This window comes from Podarcis gaigeae, assembly GCF_964106915.1.
Source record: "Podarcis gaigeae genome assembly, chromosome: 7".
NCBI classification, from domain to species: domain Eukaryota; kingdom Metazoa; phylum Chordata; class Lepidosauria; order Squamata; family Lacertidae; genus Podarcis; species Podarcis gaigeae.
The window spans coordinates 78,237,944-78,258,868 of NC_139683.1; the positions used below are offsets into that span (position 1 = coordinate 78,237,944).

At 43.0% G+C, this 20,925-nt stretch overlaps 1 pseudogene across 1 annotated transcript in view; it reads left to right on the forward strand.

Annotated features, from left to right (window-relative positions):
- LOC310849407 (catenin delta-2-like) overlaps positions 1 to 20,925 on the forward strand; it is a 266,045-nt pseudogene that overhangs the window by 166,041 nt on the left and 79,079 nt on the right. The window contains exon 3 of the transcript XR_014568710.1: positions 250 to 362. The product of XR_014568710.1 is annotated as a catenin delta-2-like (transcript). The remainder of the gene's footprint in view (positions 1 to 249; positions 363 to 20,925) is intronic.

Here is a 20,925-nt window from a genome sequence, read left to right on the forward strand (position 1 = left end):
GAGGCGGGTCACACAGACTGTTATGCTGGGGGAGGTATAAGGACCGCCCACTCCCAGATTCTGCTAGTGACTGAGCGGACATGGACTTGCAACGCTCTGCACTGTAAATAGTTTGTATTAATAATAAAGCCCGGAAAAGACAGGTTGGAGTCTTGCCTGTTTGCTCTCGAGCAACCACACCACCACCTGACAGATACATATTACCTGGATTCCACAAAGTTTGTAACAGAAGTGTGTTTTGCATTTCAGGAGTTACAGTTTGAAAGGCTTACCCGAGAACTTGAGGCTGAACGCCAGATTGTCGCCAGCCAGCTGGAGAGATGTAAACTGGGATCTGAGACTGGAAGCATGAACAGCATTAGGTATCGTATGATAGTTATTGTGTTATTTCTCCATAACTGATTGGCATTAATAATGGATTGTGTTCCTCCTCTGACATATCAGGGTGGAGCTGTGATTTATTAGCAAAGAGAAAATGATTGTGAATCGTGGGCAAAAATGGGTGTCGCAAATACTCGTGGAAACTGTGGAGGCAATGAAATAATTTGACTTCTGAATCTGCTAGGTTTTGCTCCTTTTTCTCATGCACTGGGATAAGAAAAATAAATGCAGCGAAAAATAAATGCAGTTTTTTGGCTTGTGGAAATTGAGAGATTGCCCCAGATCATTTCCTGTCACACAAACATAACCTGTGGAAATATATTACTGGATAACCTTTTAGTCATTCTTCTAGTTGGATCATTTTAGTAGAGAAATTATTTATGCATTTTAAAATATGTATGATTTTTTTAACTGCAATGTTCTGAAATCCGGTTCTTCTTGTATCTCTGGGAAATAATGAGAAAAATGTTCATGCAGGTAGCATGATTCCGTACTCAGAATTATAATGGTGCTATTAGATTTCACTTTTAAAAGGTTCGGTCTAAGCAGAGACTTGCATGGAATACTAAATTTAGGTTCATATCTTAGGTTGCTTGTCTGAAGGCATGATTAGGCTTGTAAAGTGAATTTGTAGTAGAAGATCATTCTTGTAAGAGGACGAAATGATTCCACTGGAGATGATCCTCTAAACTTTTCTAAACAATTACATAATATTAATGAGATGTTGACAGAAGAATAGCCCAGTTATTGCTTCATGATAATAGGCCATACACTTCATGGAGCCAAATTTGCAAATAATTAAAAAAGCACTTCAAGTTTGATGATATGCCAGAAATTTGAGAGACCCGGAAAACAAAATAAAAATCAAATGATTGCATAGTAATTTCTGGTTAGTCAAAATCCTTTAAAACAATATTTTATTTTAAATAATTGAGCAAATGCAAGAAGGGGGTCAAAAGGTTCGCAATGTGGTTTCGAGATACTGCCAATCTGTTCTTAAATGTGTGGATTGATTCTTGCTGTTTTTTAAGCGTCTAAAGGCACAGTGGCAGTATTGTAGTCATTGATGTTAATCCAACATGTGATTATTGCTAATTTTATACATTTCCCCTAAACGCTCTTCCTAACAGTAGGAATATTGCCTGATCTCAGTGGGGGCCTGGAACAGAATCCCCATGTAAATAGGGAGTCACCTGTACTCCTAGGACAACTGAAAGAAGTTCTTGCATTTATGTCCACCACTATTAACAAAAGCAGTGAGTGCATCCCTTCATTGTGGGATATTAGCAACTATATCCTAGGCTACCCTTCCTGAATCCCAAAATGGTTTTCAACCTTCTAAGGGGACAGTGGACATGATTTTCACTGCAGAGAGCAAAGCCAACCCCTGTATATAGGGTTTATTGACCTGACTAAGGCCTTCAACACTGTTGAATCGTAATGCCCTGTGGACTGTCTTTCTGAAAATTGGCTGCCCAGATACATTTGTGAACATCATTCAGCTCCTTTGTGATAATATGACAGCAAAATCACAGGTAACAATGGCTCTCAAAGTGAACCATTCACAGTGGGATCAGGTGTTAAACAGGGTTGTGTTATTGCCCCAACTCTATTTATTATTTTCACTGCCATGAATCTACACATTGTCAAAGGGAAACTCCCCACCAGGGTAGAAATCATATATCAAACAGATGGAGAGCTCTTTAACTTGAGTACACTGAAAGCAAAGAGTAAGGTTACCATAACTTCCGTCATAGAGCTTCAATATGCTAATGACAATGTAGTGTGTGCAGACTCAGAGGATGACCTCCAAACCATCCTAAATACCGTATTTTTCGCCCTATAAGACACACTTTTTCCCCTCCAAAAATGAAGGGGAAATGTGTGTGCGTCTTATGGGGCGAATGCAGGCTTTCGCTGAAGCCTGGAGAGCGAGAGGCGTCGGTGCGCACCGACGTCTCTCGCTCTCCAGGCTCCAGGAAGCTATCCGCAAGCCTTGCACGCCCGGAGGGAGTTCCCCCGGGCGCGCAAGGCTTGCGGGCGGCAGCCTGCAGCGCGGAGCACGGGGCGCCCTCCGGAGGACGCCCAGTGCTTCGCGCAGGTGTCCGCTAGCCTTGCACACCCGGGGATCTCCCCCGGGAGCCGAAGGCTTGCGGGCAGCAGCACGGAGCACGGGGCACCCTTCGGAGGCCGCCCCGTGCTCCGCGCAGGTGTCCGCTAGCCTTGCGCACCCGGGGATCTCCCCCGGGAGCCGAAGGCTTGCGGGCGGCAGCGCGGAGCACGGGGCACCCTTCGGAGGCCGCCCCGTGCTCCGCGCTGGTGTCGGCAAGCCTTGCGCACCCGGGGGATCCCCCCCGTGAGCGCAAGGCTTGCGGGCGGCAGCCGGCAGCACGGATCACGGGGCGCCCTTTGGAGGCCGCCCCGTGCTCCACGCTGGTGTTGGCCAGCCTTGCGCACCCGGGGGATCCCCCCCGTGAGCGCAAGGCTTGTTGGCGGCAGCACGGAGCACGGGGCGCCCTTCGGAGGACGCCCCGTGCTCCGCGCTGGTGTTGGCAAGCCTTGCGCACCCGGGGGGGCGTGGGGCGCCCTGAAACAGAGGGCTCCCCATGCTGCGGACTGTAGCCTGCCGCCCGACGCGTGGGGCGCCCTGAAGTAGAGCACCCCTCGCTCCAGGCAGACATGGGCCAGCCCCACAAGCTCGGGGGACAGCGGGGAGGCGCAGCACCGCCATCCCACTGTTCCCCGACCTGGTTTTGGGGGGGAAAATAAAGGAAATTTTTTTTCCCTTTATTTCCCCCCCAAAAAAGTAGGTGCATCCTATGGGACGGAGCGTCCTATGGGACGAAAAATACGGTAGTTTCACAGAAGCTTAGGAAAAGCTTGGCCTATCGCTCAACATCCAAAAAACCAGCTACACCAACAAGCACAAACCAACCCCTCTGCAGCACCACTAATCAAACATAATGGTATAACATTGGAAAAGGCCAATCACTTCTCTTACCTGAGCAGCTATTTTTCTAGAAGGGCAAACATTGATGCCAAAATTCAGCATCCCTGAGCTATGCGAGTGCAGCTTTTTCCCAATGGAAGTGCAGAGTCTTTGAGGACCGAGACATTCTCAGAGAAACCAAAATGCTTGTTTACAAAGCTAGTGTACTACCAACCTTACTATATGCTTGTGAAACATGGACCACTTAAAAACACCATCTCCAACTCCTCAAAAGATTCCATCAACGGTGTCTCTGAAAAAATGTACGTGTCACTTGGGAAGACAGGCAAACTGGAAGAAGCAAAGATCACCAGTGTCAAAGCAATGATTATTCAACATCAACTTTGTTGGACTGGTCATGTTGTGCGGATGCCTGATTATCATCTTTCAACACAACTACTCTATGCCAAACTTGCGGTAAAAATGGAAAGTGTAATGCTGGCGGTCAACAAAAGAGGTTTAAAGACTCTCTTCAAGGCAAATCTAAAAAAAAGTAGCATAAACACTGACAAGTGGGAAACAGTGGCCTGCAAGCACTCCAATTGGAGAACAGCCTTTACCAAAAGTGTCATGGACCTTAAAGACGCTCAAACTCAGGACGCAGAAATGTTTGGCAAACCCTTGCCTTGATCAACTCCTGCCTGGAAGGAGTTGTCCCCAATGTGGATGGACGTGTGGATCCAGAACTGGCCTCCACAGTCATTTGCAGAGTCACTGTTAAGGCTGTGTTCATGGAAGACAATCTTTCTTAGCCAAGAGTGATCACCAAAGAAGAATAAGATGGTGATTTGCAAATTTGTATCATAAAACAGGAAGGAGAGAAGAAGTTGTTAGTTACATTGGGAAATTAACCACCTTGAACTGAGGACCTGAAATCTTGATCATGTGTTATAAACGGTGCTTCTTTGTCCAGCTCCAGCTGCTGTGGAAGGTAGAGAATTGTGTTTGGAAATACATGGTTACAGAGTTTGGGCGCCATCCTTACTCTCTACTGAGTCATAGCAAAATGGGAGGGGGGGCATGTTTCCAGGTGCTTACCCAGGGTCTGTGTTCTTTTGATAATCAAGACTGTCATAGTTTTAAGAAATATGATTTATTCACATATTTACACCTGAGTTTAGATGGAGGGAGTCAAGATCTTACAGCACAGTCCTCTCAGGAGGGGCTTGTTTCCCACAGCAATGCAGCACTGGAGTCCAAGGCATCTTTCCCAGTCTGCCTTCAGCCAAAATTATTCTGCCTATTCCAAGTCTCCTGCTGTGCCAAAGGCCCCAAACTCAAGTGTGACATCATGCCCAGTTACCCTGGCAACTTTCCAAATCACCTGCCTCTGTTCATACCTCAGGGCAGGAGGAAAAAAGACTGTGTTCTTACATTGCCAATGGCCCTGCATTGTTTCTTAATGGCCCTAGCTTGTTGTTGTTGTTTAGTTGTTTAGTTGTGTCCAACTCTTCGTGACCCCATGGACCAGAGCACACCAGGCACTCCTGTCTTCCATTGTCTCCTGCAGTTTGGTCAAACTCATGTTGGTAGCTTCGAGAACACTATCTTGTCCTCTGTCGTCCCCTTCTCCTTGTGCCCTCCATCTTTCCCAACTTTCCCAACATCAGGGTCTTGGCCCTCGCTTAGCCAGGTCATTTTGCATAGGCTAGCCCAGGAATTCCTCTGCAGCTTGTATTTCTCCTTTCATCTCCCAATTAGTCAAAATCCTACCATTTATTAATTTCTAGGGTTTAGGGTAAGGTTACCAGATGACCCCGTTGCCTGGGGACAGTCCCCGGATTGACAAATCAGTCCCCATACAAAATCCACTGAAGTTGAAAAGCGTCCCAGGATTCATTGAAAAAAATCTGGTAACCTTAAAACTTTAGGGGGCTCCTCAGGGCTTTTTTTAAAGCTGGAACTCACCAGAACCTGGCACCTCTCAGGTGGGCACCATTGCCATTATAAGAGAACAAGGGAGGTTTTCATGGTGAGCTCTGGCACTTCTTTTTCTAGAAAAATAGAACTGGTTTCTTCCCCCAAAAAACTTCTTTAACAATATAGACACATTTGTTTGTAGGGAAGAATGCAGAGTAAGCAAAGCTAACATAGCTGGAGGCCCCACTATGTTACAGCAAATATTGCCATGTAATTATATTCATTTTCTAAAATCACAATCTCCCCTTTGACTCAATGGGAGATCTCAAGGAGGATGCAGTATATTCCATGTATTATTCCGTGTAAAATGAGGAGGATAGGCATGCCTCCTAGAGTTGCTCTGATCAATGTGTGGTCATTTTCACTTGAATACCAAACCAGGCTGCAGTGAAAAAGTGAAAACCCCAAGTCTGATCTTTCAGTACATTGTATGCTGATTTGCTTTTCTACTTTCACAGCCACTAACACTCAAATTAGTTATATATAGTACCAAACTGATGCAAACGGCTTTCTTTTCTTACTAATTTAGGAATAGGTCGCATTATTCTGATGAGTGTTTCCTTTGAAACCCTAGAACTGACCCCCTTTCCTTTTCTTTCTTTGTTTCCCTTTACTTTTGGCTGGTGCCTTTCTTGCCTTCTTGACTTTGGCAAGATGTGAAATGCACAGTGGGGGCTGTATCTGGAGCTTGAAAGGAGATGGGCTCAGTGTCATAATAAGGCTTTTCCATTTGTATGCTGCTCCAACCCTACTCATGAGGAAAATCAGTTACCATGGGACTCAGTATTGGAGACTCTTTGTGAATTGGAACAAAAGCATAATAAAGCTATTATGAGGAGCTTCGCTGAATGGTTTAAAAAGAGACTTGGTGGTGATTTCCAGACAAGGGAGCATTGGAAACTATAAAGTTGATTATTATATCATGAAAGTAAACTGTAAGTTGCAGCACCGGATGGGTTTTTTAATTTTAAAATTGCAATGCAAAATGTTATTTTTGAGCAAATAGGCTTAAATACTATGCTAATGCTAAGAGAGGGGACACAGGTGGCGCTGTGGTGTAAACCACTGAGCCTTGGGCTTTCTGGTCAGAAGGTCAACGGTTCGAATCCCCATGATGGGGTGAGCTCCCGTTGTTCGGTCCCAGCTCCTGCCAACCTAGCAGTTTGAAAGCACGTCAAAGTTCAAGTAGATAAATAGGTACCGCTCTGGCAGGAAGGTAAACGGTGTTTCCATGTGCTGCTCTGGTTTCACCAGAAGCAGCTTAGTCATGCTGGCCACACGACCTGGAAGCTGCCTGCTGACAAACGCCGACTCCCTTGGCCAGTAAAGTGAGATGAGCGCTGCAACCCCAGAGTCATTCGCAACTGGACTTAACTGTCAGGGGTCCTTTACCTTTACCTTTAATGATAAGAAAGGGCAATTATAAAAATCACAAATCCCTCTTTTCAGCACATAGACCAGCGATGGCCAAACTTGGCCTTCCAGTTGTTTTGGGACTACAATTCCCATCATCCCTGACTACTGGTCCTGTTAGCTAGGGATGATGGGAATTGTAGTCCCAAAACAGCTGGAGGGCCAAGTTTGGCCTTCACTGACATAGACAAACCCTATTGGATGTATATAAAAATGGTATTTTGTTTCTGAAATCTTTTATATATTTGTAGAATTTCCAGGGATCAACCAAGTTACATGTTGCCCATGCTAAATGCACATGCTTGTCCCATGAATATGGCTCTCCAGTCACGTAGAGAGTGCGGAAGATGCACAAGGAAACTGGGCTGGGCTGCAAGATACATGTTACATGAGAATCTTCTGCATCTTCTGCAATCCTCTCAAGGCAAATTTACAGCCTCCCAGATCATGGACACTGAGCCAAAATCTATGAGCTTTTTAGATCATGCCCAGTTGCTCACATGAGCATGCAAAGTCAACATTTTGAGAGAGGCTAAAGCAAATCACTAATTTTGACCAGTGACTTCAATCTTAGTGAGAACAAACTCCCTGAAGTGGCTGGTTTTATTTAGCCATACAAGTACTTTTGAAGCCCTCTGAATACATGCAGTGGTCACATGATATGATGATAGAATGTAACATGTCTGTAGTCCTATGGGCTCCACTATATTAGACAAAGTGCTGTTGTCTTATACGACTTATACATCTGCCTAAGCAGAACAATAATGAAAGCAGTCATAAGCCAGGTCTTGTGACATGTTGTGCAACAATTTTGTACTGTTACTTTACTTCGCGTACAGGAAAATGCAAAGCGGTGGAGTATTTGCTTTGAAATTTCTTGATGGTGCAGTAATTGTGAATAAGCATCACGTTCAGTACCCTCGTTGTTGACTCAGTGACTATCTGTTTAATTGTGTTTGTATGTATCTTTAAAACAAATACATCTTATAAACTCTATTGTCAGCAACCCAGAAAACATGTTGTTGGGCAGTATATAAATGTTTTAAACAAAATAAAACTAATAATACGCAAACATGAAGCCACTAGAAAGCTCAGTCAGGAGATGATAAATAAAAGCTTATTTAAAGGTAAAGGTAAAGGGACCCTGACCATTAGGTCCAGTCGTGACCGACTCTGGGGTTGCGGCACTCATCTCGCTTTATTGGTCGAGGGAGCCGGCTTACAGCTCCGGGTCATGACTAAGCCGCTTCTGGCGAACCAGAGCAGCGCACGGAAACGCTGTTTACCTTCCCACTGGAGCGGTACCCATTTATCTACTTGCAATTTGACGTTCTTTCAAACTGCTAGGTTGGCAGGAGCAGGGACCAAGCAATGGGAGCTCACCCCGTCGCAGGGATTTGAACCACCGACCTTCTGATCGGCAAGCCCTAGGCTCTGTGATTTAACCCACAGGGCCACCCACGTCCCTAAAGCTTATTTAATTGATTGCAAATGTACTCTATAGGTTTCCCCCTCCTCCCACTATAATAATCTGTACAGGAGCAGGTCAGCATGAAGTGGGGGGTGGGAGTGCAAAATATGAAAGGACAGTAGAAAAGGAGATGAGAGGAAGACTGATGCAAAGCTTATGGAGTTTTATCACTGACATAAATCAATACATTTCTGCCAAAATATTCTGCCACAAATCAGGAATTTTATGTCTGTTATAGGACACATTTTGCTCACCAATCTCTACCATTTTCCTCATCCATTGCTCCGTATGACTACAGTAATGTGGCTTCCAGTTATGGTTCTTTCATCATGGTTCCCAAAAATGGAAATGTGGCTCTCAGTTTTCATGAATACCTCCTTGAAGTGGAGGGCAGATTTTAGGTCCATTATCTTCTCTCTCAGGATAATAGGGTTGCTATATGTTCTTTTTCCAGGACATGTCCTCTTTGTCATGGGTATGTAAAATGAGTGTCGTCATAGCGATCCATAGTTATAAGTAGAAGTCGGCAAATGTGTCCTCTTTTTTGCTCTTCAGAATATGGCAAGACTGAGACTGAGTGTTGTGTCCTTTCTTTCTTACACTTTTAAGTGGTTGTGTTTTCAGCACTGTTTTTCATAGTGTTACTTATTTACTTCTTCTTTAATATTAATAATTTTTTTTATTATGTGCTTTTAGTTATATTTGTTTTAATTTATGCCGAGAGCTGCCTTGGGTCCTGCACTGGGAGAAAAGTGGAGAATTAATAATAAATGGATAAATAAACAAAATTCCCCATCTTTTAGCTCATCAGTGTCCTTGGTGCCTTTAGAAATCTCCTTAAGGAGGGCCATCACAGGCTCTGTGTATTTCTTCAAGGTTGTAGCTGTCATCAAGGTGGCATCTTAGGATATGTCTGCCACCTGCCCTGGATGGAGCTAAAATCAGTGTAGTGGGGTGAAATGAGATGCCCAAAAAGGACAAATAAAAAGTCAGGGATTGTGAATTAAGGCCCTTAATTAAGGCTGCCCTTATAAAGTTTGGGAACTTAGGCAAAACAACTTGTCTTATAATATTCTGAATCCTTATAGTCAGTATTCTGCAAATGAAAGGTATTTTGAAATAATTGAAGCAGCAAGGGGATTAGATCCATAACACAAGAAAAAAAGGAAGGGGAGTCAATGAACATGTTAAAGGAATTGTCACATTATCCAAAAAAATAAAAATTTAAACCTTTAATTTCTTTGGTAATGAGTTATTCTCAAGTGTTCAGCATTAAGTGTGGTGCCTGTTTTAATCCATAAAAACGCAATTTATGTTTTTTTTCTAATGGAGTAAACACAGATGTTTCACAACTTAAGCACATTCAAATCCCTAGAAAGAATGCCCAAAATATGAAAAACTAGGGAAAGACTGTAGTTGCAGTCATAAATTAATTTTTGTGCTGTGCTTCTCATAATATTTATTTTGCCAAAGATTCTTAGGTTACAGATATATTATAAATTCCCTGATGGCTAATTATTATAGTCAGGTCTATACTTTTAATGGCATAATTATGGTCTGATTGCAAATGACTCTTAAATAAAGCTTTGGTTGATTAAACAGGGTGTTCTGCTTGGCAATGTATCATTATTGCAAATATGTATTTCTTTTCCTAACTTTTTTTACACTCACATAGGGACAAAATCTTATACAGTTATTGCAGATTAACTACATGACGAAAACCAAATTTCACAATGCAGAAAGCCAGAGAGAATGAAGTAAGATAGTATGCAATGAATATGTCTAAAACCCCATTGCGTGGCGAGTTCCCGCCCCCCACCAGGATAAATAAAGACACGAGACACCATAATTAAGGTTAATTGGGCGAATTAGGCCACAACTTTATTGAATTCAGGAATGAGAGGCATTGGCTTAGGCATTGGTCCTATCGACTATCCGGCTCCAGCCCATTTGCTGGAGACACGGGGAAGGGTAAACTTTATATCGGGGGAGACTCCCGCGAGGCACGTCGGCTAGGAGCTCCCCCGGGTCACCGCTCTGGGGCGTGCCTTTGGCCCACACCTCCATAGGCTTCGGACAGGGCCACGCCCCCCGGAGTCCTTTAACGGACCACCCTTTGCTCACTGGGGGGAGGTGATGGCGTTCCTCCCCCCCCACATCCTCTTAACCCCTTCTTACCAATGCCTACCGCCAATGCCGAAAAGTTGTGACGAGTTGCTACGAGGTAGGCAAAAAACCAAAAGGCTACAAATTGCCAATTGGGAAAAATTCCTACCATGCCCCTTGCGGCGACAGACCGAAGTCCATAGCAAAGTCAAAGACCTACCTAAAGCATACCTAAAGGGAGGGAGGGTGGGAAAACGTGAGGGCTAGCCGGCGAAAAGAGGGCAAGCCCCCTCTGCACCGGCCCTAAATAGGGCAGACCTGGCCGGGATTCCCCTGTTCTCGCGGGGGCTGAAACCAGCCCCCGCTCACAAGGGGGTGGGCGTGAAGCCCGCAACCCCACCTCCTGGGCAGGCCGGAAGTGGCTTTATATGCTTGACACATTCCCAGCAGTTGACACAGCAAGAGGAGGCGGAAGTGCCCCTTCCTACTGCGTCAAAGCTGAGGTGGGGAAGCCCAGCCCAACCATGGCTGCGCCTGGGTTGCAACTGCTGCTCTTGGCAGCAAAGTAAGCAATCTTTCCTGCTGAAGATCCACATGGGGTTTAAGTCACAGGAGTTGATCACAGAGTAATTGCCTGTGATGCATGAATGTGATTTTTTAAAAAAGAAAAAGATTGTCACTCTTGGCAGATGTTAAGCGGATCCTCAAACTGCCTTTTTAGTTTTGTAGTTTTAGGGAGGAAATGTCTACTGGAGAAAACACCATACCTCTAGATGTATTACATGTGTCCAAGGTTGTGACTATCATCTATAGCAGTACTCTCCAATGTGATCATCTGTTTTCTGTTCAACTTTCCAACTATAAAAGCGGGGGCACTACCTTCAGAACAATTTGAAGCATCCTATATATCAGTAAGTCTCTTTGTGTGATCCTGGCATATGGCAGTGCTTCAAAATCTGATTGTAACTCCTATCAGCCCCAGCCAACACAGCAGGGGTGAGTTGAAGTCCCAAAACATCTGGAGGGTACCAGGGTGGGGAATTCTGGAATAAGCCTTCAGAAGGTTAAAAACAAAAACAAAAAACTGTACCACTCACTAACCAGGTTTCTCAGGTCTTAGCTTTGGCTCAGGCATCAACAGCTGACATTTAGTTAACTACAATGAAGGAACAATATACAGTTTGGACAGCTGTAAATGTCACTAGTTTTAAGTGCATACAGTAATTCTTCTGAAAGACGTTGTGCTCATGTTAGCATCCACCTTTCTCACTCTGGCATTTGATGGTTTCAAATGAAAGGTAGCACCTTCTCTGGCTTGTTGCTAATAGGGTATTCTCCAGTGAAGGTTGAGAGATATATCATCCTGTTCCACTTTCACTCACAGCCTGTTTGAATTTGTGTTTGTGCCAATTGAGGTTAAGCAGCAACACATTGTTCTTGCTGAAAGATATAAAAACAATCATTGCTGATAATGTTGCAGATGAAGATAGATAGTGTGATAAATAATGAGGGTGAAGCAATTTATGTAAAGTGATTGCATGGGAATCTGGGCCCTTTAGTGATTACGTACAGAAAATGGCCTGAGAACAAGACCACAGTAGTACTGTATCTGCATAACGGAACTGGAAAGCAATATTTCTAAAAGACTGCAGAATACACCTAGACATCTTATCATTAATGGCCAATAAATGGCGTTTCTGTGCGCCCTGGCACTCATGGTGTCCCATTGCGCCAGAAGCGATTTAGGCATGCTGGCCACATGACCGGGAAAGCTGTCTGGGCAAACACCGGCTCCCTTGACCTGAAAGCGAGATTAGCCCTATAGTCACCTTTGACTGGTCTTAACTGTCCTGGGGTCCTTTACCTTTACCTTTAACTTAATGGCCAGTGTAAAGGTATTGCATGGGGGGAGGGGTCAGAGTTATGCCAAACAGTGGAGGGGATACAAAAACAGAAGTGCTCAGATTTATGACTGTGACAATTTTGAAACTGCTTCTCATATGCTGTGCAAGATCTAGGATCCACTTTTTAATAAAATATTTTGAAAAGCCAGAGAAGTTCTGATTAACAGCAATTAAAATAATTCAAACTCTGTGTGTTTGTTACTTTGAAACTGTTGCTTTTTTTGCCCAAAAGGCTGTAATAATGGCCCTTTAGCAATAGCATTTCAAGTTCTCTAACCTGTTGTAGGAAAGAAATCCAGACCATGGGAAGTTCAATGGCAACTTTTCTCCAAGGGCAAATAGCATCTGGGTAGAGGTGGGTTTCTCCATGTTTGTGGGAAATGCAACTCAGGCCTGATCTGGATCACAGTCCCTCTATGGCTGCTTTTCAAATAAGCATACACACACCCTAAATGCATATTCACATTTAACATGTAGTTTAGCTTTGAATATCCTTAGCATGTAATAGCAAAGCTCACATTTTCCACTACTTGTCTTTGACTAAGAGCCATCCAGTCTGAATTAGGTGTTAAAGTTCCTACATGACTCCTAGCAAAAACACTTGCTTCCATGCGGTACCCCATACCAGGCAAGTACTGCACAATTTTAAACAAGTTACTGCTTGGTTTGGGCTGATCACGTGAAGCACCCCATGCCAGCATCCTAAGCCATCCATGAGGAGAAGGGCTGCGGGCATTAAGACACTTGGCATAATTATCATCAGCCATACATTTGTTTACTATTTTATTTATTAGACTATTTTTAAATAGCCTACTCATTAAAAAGGTTTGGTATACAACAAAGTAATTAAAACATCATAAAAATCATAAAACACAGAACTTATGATCAATAGTAAATTAAATTAATTCTCTAAACATGTTTGGCAAAATGGAAATGTCTTCAACATGCAGAGGATTATCAGAATTGTGAGTCTCTGATTTCAATGGGAACAGTGTTCCATTGTACTGGTGCCACTATGCTAAACGCCTCTGTGTAGAAGCTAAAATAATATGAAATAACTGTCACTCCTTCTTGTAATGAATGAGACATTCATGAACCTCCATAGTCACACCTACCCAGCTAGCTTTAATCAGTCAACATAGACAAGGGTCAACAGCTTCCAAGCACATCATCTAAAACTGATCCCATAGAACTCAGTTAGATGGAATTTTGGACTCCTCATCAAGGTCATTGTGAAGTCAAGTGAGTTTACCCTCAAAATGTCTTGCAAATATACACAGCAGGAAACGGAAGAATCCAGTTCTTCATTGACAAGCACTAAGCAGCCAAGCACAAAGACCCTAGGCAACCCTTACAGAGCTCAGCTGAACAGCTCTGTGGGAATATAATAGCAGCAGCAGTGGAATGTGCTGTCCAAACCGTAGGCTTGATAATATATACCTACCTGGGTTCTAGCTCCTGTTCAATCTTGTTTCATAGCCCTTAGTTCCCTGGAATGACAGGGTGCTGAATACACTCCACAGCACTTCAAGTGCTCTATCCACAGCTCTATCCACCAGAAGGTTGTCCAGAGCATTCGGGAATCCTTCTGATTCCACCAGTCTGAGGACAGGTCATCCAGAGAGGTCCCCCATACCTTGAGTGGTGGTGGTACATAGTTACAAGCTGTAATTCCAAATCTCCTCAGGATAAAATGTTCTTCACAAACATGCCCTCCACATGGAGTGTCACCTTTTTTTAAAAAAAAAAAATGCCACACAAACCATTTTTTCCAGAGTCAATCACTTCTGAATCTTAAATTTTGAAACTGGTCCGCTGTCTCATACCTTAGAATGCAGTATTCAGAGCATGCTTCCTACAGCACTTTTTGCTCTAAACAGGTGCATTTGCCAAATGCTGTGGACAAGTTTAACTGACAGCTCTTCCCCCTCAGCTCTCCAAAATGGACCCCGAATGCTAAAAAAACTGAACTGTGAGCCCTACTTGAAATATCAAATTGTTAATAATTAAAGTTGGCACTGCCAAAACCCTTTCAGCATCAGCCACCCGCTTGACAAGTGGCATTTAGTGACAGAAATGGCCATAGCATCAGAAGTCAAATCACATACAATTCATAATTGCTTTAACAATTTGTGATTTATTTATTAGGCCGATTTGTATCTCGCCCTCCCTCCAAGTTGTCTCATTTTATTCTCGAAACCCTATCTGTGAAGATACTAAGTATGGCTTCAAATACAATGGGGGTTAAGGCAGCAGAGTGGGGTCACACCTGAAATAGAACGTTTTCTCATCCCTGCCCTCAAGCAAAGTCATCTCCATATGAGCTGAAGCATCTCTCCAAAGAAGAAGATGCAGGACTTCTTTCATAGTGAAGCCCAGAGGCAAAGTGTGAGGTGATTTCATTTCCTTCTCCCACCCCTATCTCCATAATATTTGGCACTGTGCCAGGGGCATTTTACACATTTTTTGAAGAGGCAAACGCCAACTGTTTCCCACTGACCATAAACAGGTAGCACAAGGCGTGTCTCATTCACACCATATATTTTAGGTGTACACAGGTGTAAACCTAAAAATGAAATTTATGAAGTGGCCATCCATGAGAAAGAGGTCAGGGGTAGAGTAATTTCTTGTAGAATGCCCAGTCCTAGATGCGAAACAGGACAGCAATAGCACCCAGTTTTTCTGCGACTCTTCTATTTTTGCTCATTTCTTTTGTTCTAGGCTTGTTGGTTGCTCCTAGCAAAGCGTTCCTTATTTCATTCTCTGAAATCTCACAGGGTTCCTTTACCTTGTAAGTATTCTTACATTAAAAATTAATTCACACCTCTCTCCTTTTGAAAGATAATTTCCCCTTTAAAAATGTAAGCTAAATGGAAAGGGAATTTTCACTTGCGCTTTGAATCTTTAAAAAATACCATGACTGCTTACTGCAAGGCAGTCTTGCTTTTAAAATCATTGTCATTTAGCTACCAGATACTACCAAGCATAACCTTGGAGCCCCTTTTGCTCTCTGCTGACTTTCACAGGGGGTTGGTGGTTGGTTGGTTTGCAGTATTTATTTCTTAGGTGCCTCATTTTGCCCATGTAGCATAGCATCCCAGGGTCTATTGAAAAACCAATAAAGTGAGCATTTAAGGTCTTGTCAAATTCTGTCCATCGTTGCTAGATTAGCAAAGTACATGTTGGTACAATCAGTTATACATACTTTCTCCCATAAAAGGCAATGACTTCCACAAAGAGCAGTTACCCCAGTGTTGGAGGCTGGGCTAGTACCCTTCCTCAGCTATCTTTCCAAGAGCATAACTTTTCCATAAAAGTTAATGAGCACTATCCATTGGAGATTGAAGGATGAGTAAGACTTATGGGAAGAGGCAATGGGTCCATAGTTATGAATATGAATGTGCACACTAGGTTTAATGTGGCCTTGGGAAAATTCCATTAAGAGAAGCACATCAAACAATAAGCCATCACTCCACTTAAAAGAGTTTTAGCTTCATTTAGGACAAGTCCTTGCATTTATTAAAGGATAGCTTCCTTGGACGTTAATCCAAGGTTTTACCCGAAGAACACATGTATTGCACCTATGATGAATGACATTGTCATGTAGTGGCAAGCGCTGTAGCCAGAGCAACAGTATATTCATTCCCTGAGACTCCTGAATAGGAAGAGTATGCCTGAAGAGTGATTGTTAAAAGTGACAGTGATTGAAAACCTGCATTTGTGTTTTCTCTTGTCGCTTTGCAAATGTGCAGCTGATGCAGCAAGGTTGTGTTCAGAATGAGTGTGTTAACATTATACTAAAAGTAACTTTTAATGTCATTTCCGTTTCATTACCCCTTAGAAAGCAATTTAGGCCACCTCTCATGGTGCTCTTTCAGCTGCCAAGTTGGCGCGTTCATGCCACTCAAACGTTTAAAGGTGGGTGACTAAGGTGGAGTTTGTGTTCCTTACCTGCTGTACAGTGTTGCTGTTGGCAAGTGGAGCATTGTGAACACAGCTTCATTCCATATTCTACTTTTCTGGAATGGCCTTTACCGATAACCTGTCAGTGAAACAATGCTATTCCAAGTACAGCATTCACTGTGGTTTATTTGAACTGTAAGAAAAAGGTGCAACGAGGAACAGATTCTCTTGGGGGCAGGGGATAAGACTAGTTCTCACAACAGCCTTAGTGTGAGAGCTTTCATCCTGGCTACTTTTATAATGTACGTGGTTTCTTTAAAGCCCTAAACGGCCTGCAGTATATCTGAAGGAGCGTCTCCACCCCCATCATTCTATCCAGACACTGAGATCCAGCACCGAGGGCCTTTTGGTGGTTCCCTCACTGCGAGAAGCCAAGTTACAGGGAACCAGGCAGAGGGCCTTCTCGGTAGTGGTGCCCACCCTGTGGAACGCCCTGCCAGCAGATGTCAAAGAGAACAACAACTACCACACTTTTAGAAGACATCTGAAGTTGGCCCTGTTTAGGGAAGCTTTTAATCTTTGATGTATTACAGTATTTCAATATTTTTGGGAAGCCGCCCAGAGTGGATGGGGAAGCCCAGCCAGATGGGTGGGGTATAAATAATAATATTATTGTTATTATTATTAACAAGGACACAGTAATTTTTCATTCATTCTGAAGGAGAGATGCCTTGCATTCTCAGAGCCATCTCAAGCTGAATGGGTTCATACCTTCTGAGATTTTTTTGAAAGAAAATGATCAGGGCAAAGATCCCCAAAAAGTTCTAATTTCTTATAGATTTCACATCAGCTCAAGCAGCTCTTTCCTTAGTGCACACCCCTCTTTTCCACTGTTGCTGCTAAGGTAAATTTTGGGGGAAGCAGACATAAACAACTGGAGCTTGGAATGTGGCTGACTTTCTTCACAAGCTGAGCTAAAATTCAAATACGATCTGAATGGTTAAAAATATATTATCTCTATTCTGGAGAATAGATGTGAACTGCTTGATTGCATCGGGTGTATTGGCCCAGCGAATGATGGCCTTCCAAGAGCTTATCTTCAGCTTTTCAGTGCTCACCATTCCCCTAGCCTCTGTGCATGGTTCTTTCCATTTTTCCACTCCTGCTTTTCTTGGGAGTAACAAGTGTGTCTGGGAACCCTAAAGGAAAATTCAGAGGGATGGCCTTGGATGGACATGCATGGCCTAGTCAAGTTGCATACTCAGAAAAGCAGTGATGCATTGGCTAGTTGGAGAGGGAAGCCATATTGGAGGGACCTACTTCGTATCCAGCTTTCCACATGCACAAGGTGAAGATCACTATGATCACTGAACACATAGATGACCAAGGTATGGCCCTTCCATCAGCCATGACTACTGGCTGTGCTGGCAGGGCTGATGGGAGCTAGAGTCCAAGAACAACTGGAGTTCATGAGCCACCCATGACTCAATATATGGTTTGACTTCCCTCTTTCTAGTTGTTGTCTACTCATTCGAAACAACAGGTGTTTGTGGATGGGGTGGAGTGCTCACTTTTATTCATTATTTACACTGGCAAATTGACCACATAACTGTTACTAAATATAGATTTCATAGTTTTTATTCGTTTTTTAATCTTTTTTTTTGACATTTTTCTTCTGTGTTTATTTCTGGAAAGGAAACTAAGCATGGAAGCAGAGAACTTTGAGGGACACTTTCAAAACTTATCATTAGCAGTATTGACTATTGGAGCGGAGGGAACTTGAAACTGCTACTTGTAGGAATTTGGAAGATACAGATTTTCTGAAAGTTGAAGAATAAAAATTATCAAAATGCCAAAGTCAGGCAAGCTGTATTGCCAAGCAGGAAACACTATGAGATCATAACGCTAATGGATTTCAGTGCTCCTTTTTATGAATTTTATATTTCAGGTTTTACATAAGGATGGGTGGTGGGCAGATAGGTGTAAAAACCAGGAAATGGCTTTCCCTCCATCTCAGCTGAAAACAAATCTCTGTTTAATTTTTAATATTCAGTGTTGACAGTGTAGTCACTAGTTTATAATTCATGTAAATTTAGCTGTTTTATTGAAAGAGCCTGACTTGATGCCCTCCTAAGAAGCAGCAGCAGCAGGTGTAGGACCAGTTACCAGAGAGAATTTCTTGCTTGGGAGCCAGACTCACCCTCTATGCTATGGCACCAGCAGCACTGACAGAACTATGCTAGGAAATAACCTCCAGAAGCACTGCCCAAAAGCTTTATCAGGCAAGTGTAGGGAAGAATTATGCATTGGCTATTCTGAAAGCAATAATCCCCCTCTCATGCTGTTCTGGGGGTTATCCCAACCCTGAAAAGTGGCACAGAGGTCAAGTGGTGGGGGGAGAGGAGAAGTTGGGATGTCCCATTATACTAGTGGATGTCCTTACACTGACTTCTAGCATTGTGGATTGCTGAATCCAGTCTTTAAAGTGTAGACATGTGTGCACATATGTCTTTTAAACAGCAGTGTACAGTAGACATGTCTGAAGGCTGTGTTCCAATTAGGGCTCAAAGATTTCTGTACACAGGTGTATGCAGGCAGTGCCTCCATTGTAGAATTCCCAGTGGAGATCCCCCATGCTACTGTCATTTAGCAGACAATGCAAAACATATTTGTTTGTTCAGGTATTGCACGTAGCTGGAGTGAGGTTTAGTACAGTGGTACCTCTGGTTGTGAACAGGATCCGCTCTGGTTGTGAACAGGATCCGCTCTGGAGGCCCGTTAGCAACATGAAAAGAGCGCAACCCGCAGTGGCGCATCTGCACATGCGAGGGTTGTGATTCGCCATTTCTGCGCAGGCACATGATGTCATTTTCCGCTTCTGCACATGCGTGAGTGGCGAAACCCAGAAGTAACCCTTTCCGGTACTTCTGGGTCGCCGTGGGACATAACCTGAAAGAACATAACATTAAGCGGACGTAATATGAGGTATGACTGTTGTCTAAGTACCACTGTTTCCCTGCAGTGTGTCATATTGTGGATAACATTTTCAATTTTCGTTTTATGCCAGCTGTATTTTTATATTTGTTGTTAGCCGGAGGAGGAACAATGAGGTATCAATATAAATGACTAAATAGTATCTGTAGGCAAATGAGTGTCATCTTCGCAATGCAATTGTTGCAGGAAATACAGCTAGTGGACATGCGGCAAATGCATTTGCTGTGTAAGCTGCCCTGATTTACCACACCCAAGGAGACAGCAAATCAGGTCATGATGGTCCATGAATGATGAACCAAGCAAGGCTTGAGTCACAGGTTATGCAACCTTGCTGTAACCATTTAAAACCACACTGGTTTTAAAGATGGCTGACCTAATTTATAGCCTGAGTTAGCATTTCCATGCGTAAAAAAATGGTGCAAAATAGGTTCAAAGGCACTTGTAGATGGCCCAAGGCTTTTGAGAGTCAAAGTACAGCTAGGGTGACTAGACTCTGTGGCACTCTCATAGATAGTAGTGCTTTAACTGTTTCTTACTATAAAGGCATTTTAACGTGAAAAGGGTAAAGTACATTCTTTGGCTGGCACTTTTCATATATGTTTTGGAAATGCATAGGAGAAGTCAGTGAAATATTCAGTTTATCTTATGGCAATAGATTCCAGCTGTTACCTAAATGTCACACTTGCAATCCACAGTATTTATATTAAAAGAGGGGGAAATACAGATTGAAGTGAAGCCATAAGTATATTTTCCCAGCAGGAGGCATTGATCCCAAAACAATTTTCTATGACAGTGGTTTTATTTCCATTATATTAAATGATTTATATAGATTTAATAATCTACCTGATAGATGTTGGCGCAGTAAAATAAGAGTCGTTCGTAATTATTAATGCAGTTTGACTTGCTTAGAAGAATAAGCTAATTTCATCACTTAGAAAATGGGTCTTTGGACCTTCAAAATCCTTCAGGCATACATTACATTTCGAGGAACAAACTAGTTTTCTGATTTATGTATATATTTTTAAAATTTATTGGGTTCAGCTGTGAAGTAATCCGACAGTAGATAATCTTGCTTAAATTATACAAATACAAGATTAACATGACATTGACCACCCCCGCTGATTCTCATTTTACAGGTTAATATTTGTATTTCATTATTAAATATGGTGACTTCAGATCCCAAATGTGGACTATGGCAGACCAACACGGCTACCTATCTGTAACTAGAGCATTTTGAAAACAGCTTTGCATATTCTGTGATGCTGCTCAGTGACACAGATGGTGATGCAGGATTTGCTGGAATCCTGGAAGCCAAGTTTGGGGAGTGTACTCTTTGGTGAGAGAACCACAGCAGAGATTTAGCACCACAAAACATGCAGCAAATAAAAGCATGGAAATATAGGCTGTCAAACCTTTAAAATGTGCCCTTCCGGTGAGCCCCCAAATTGTCCCCTTTTAAAAGCTCTTGCCAAGCTATCCCACTTCCACGGCATAGAGGTAGACCTCTTGTTTGGCAAGCCATAAAGGTTTATTTGCAAAACTCTTCAAAGGTCAGAGTCACATGCTTTTCCATACAGCAGTCAGAAAAGATAGACAGTCAAAACATTGCTTAGTTACAAAAAGTAACAGCTTCTAAACTATTAGTTTAGTAAAATGCTAGTTTCAGGCTCCATTCTGCTCTGCTGGTTATAGCCATGTGCTGGAATGACTAGGTCAGAGCTCCCAACATATTGAAATCCACATAGAGAGAGATAACAAAGGCTTGGTGATCCATTTCCTCTCAAGGCGGGAAGTGATGGCATAGGCTAAGTCTGGCAGGACAGCTTACTCTATGGTCTAATCCA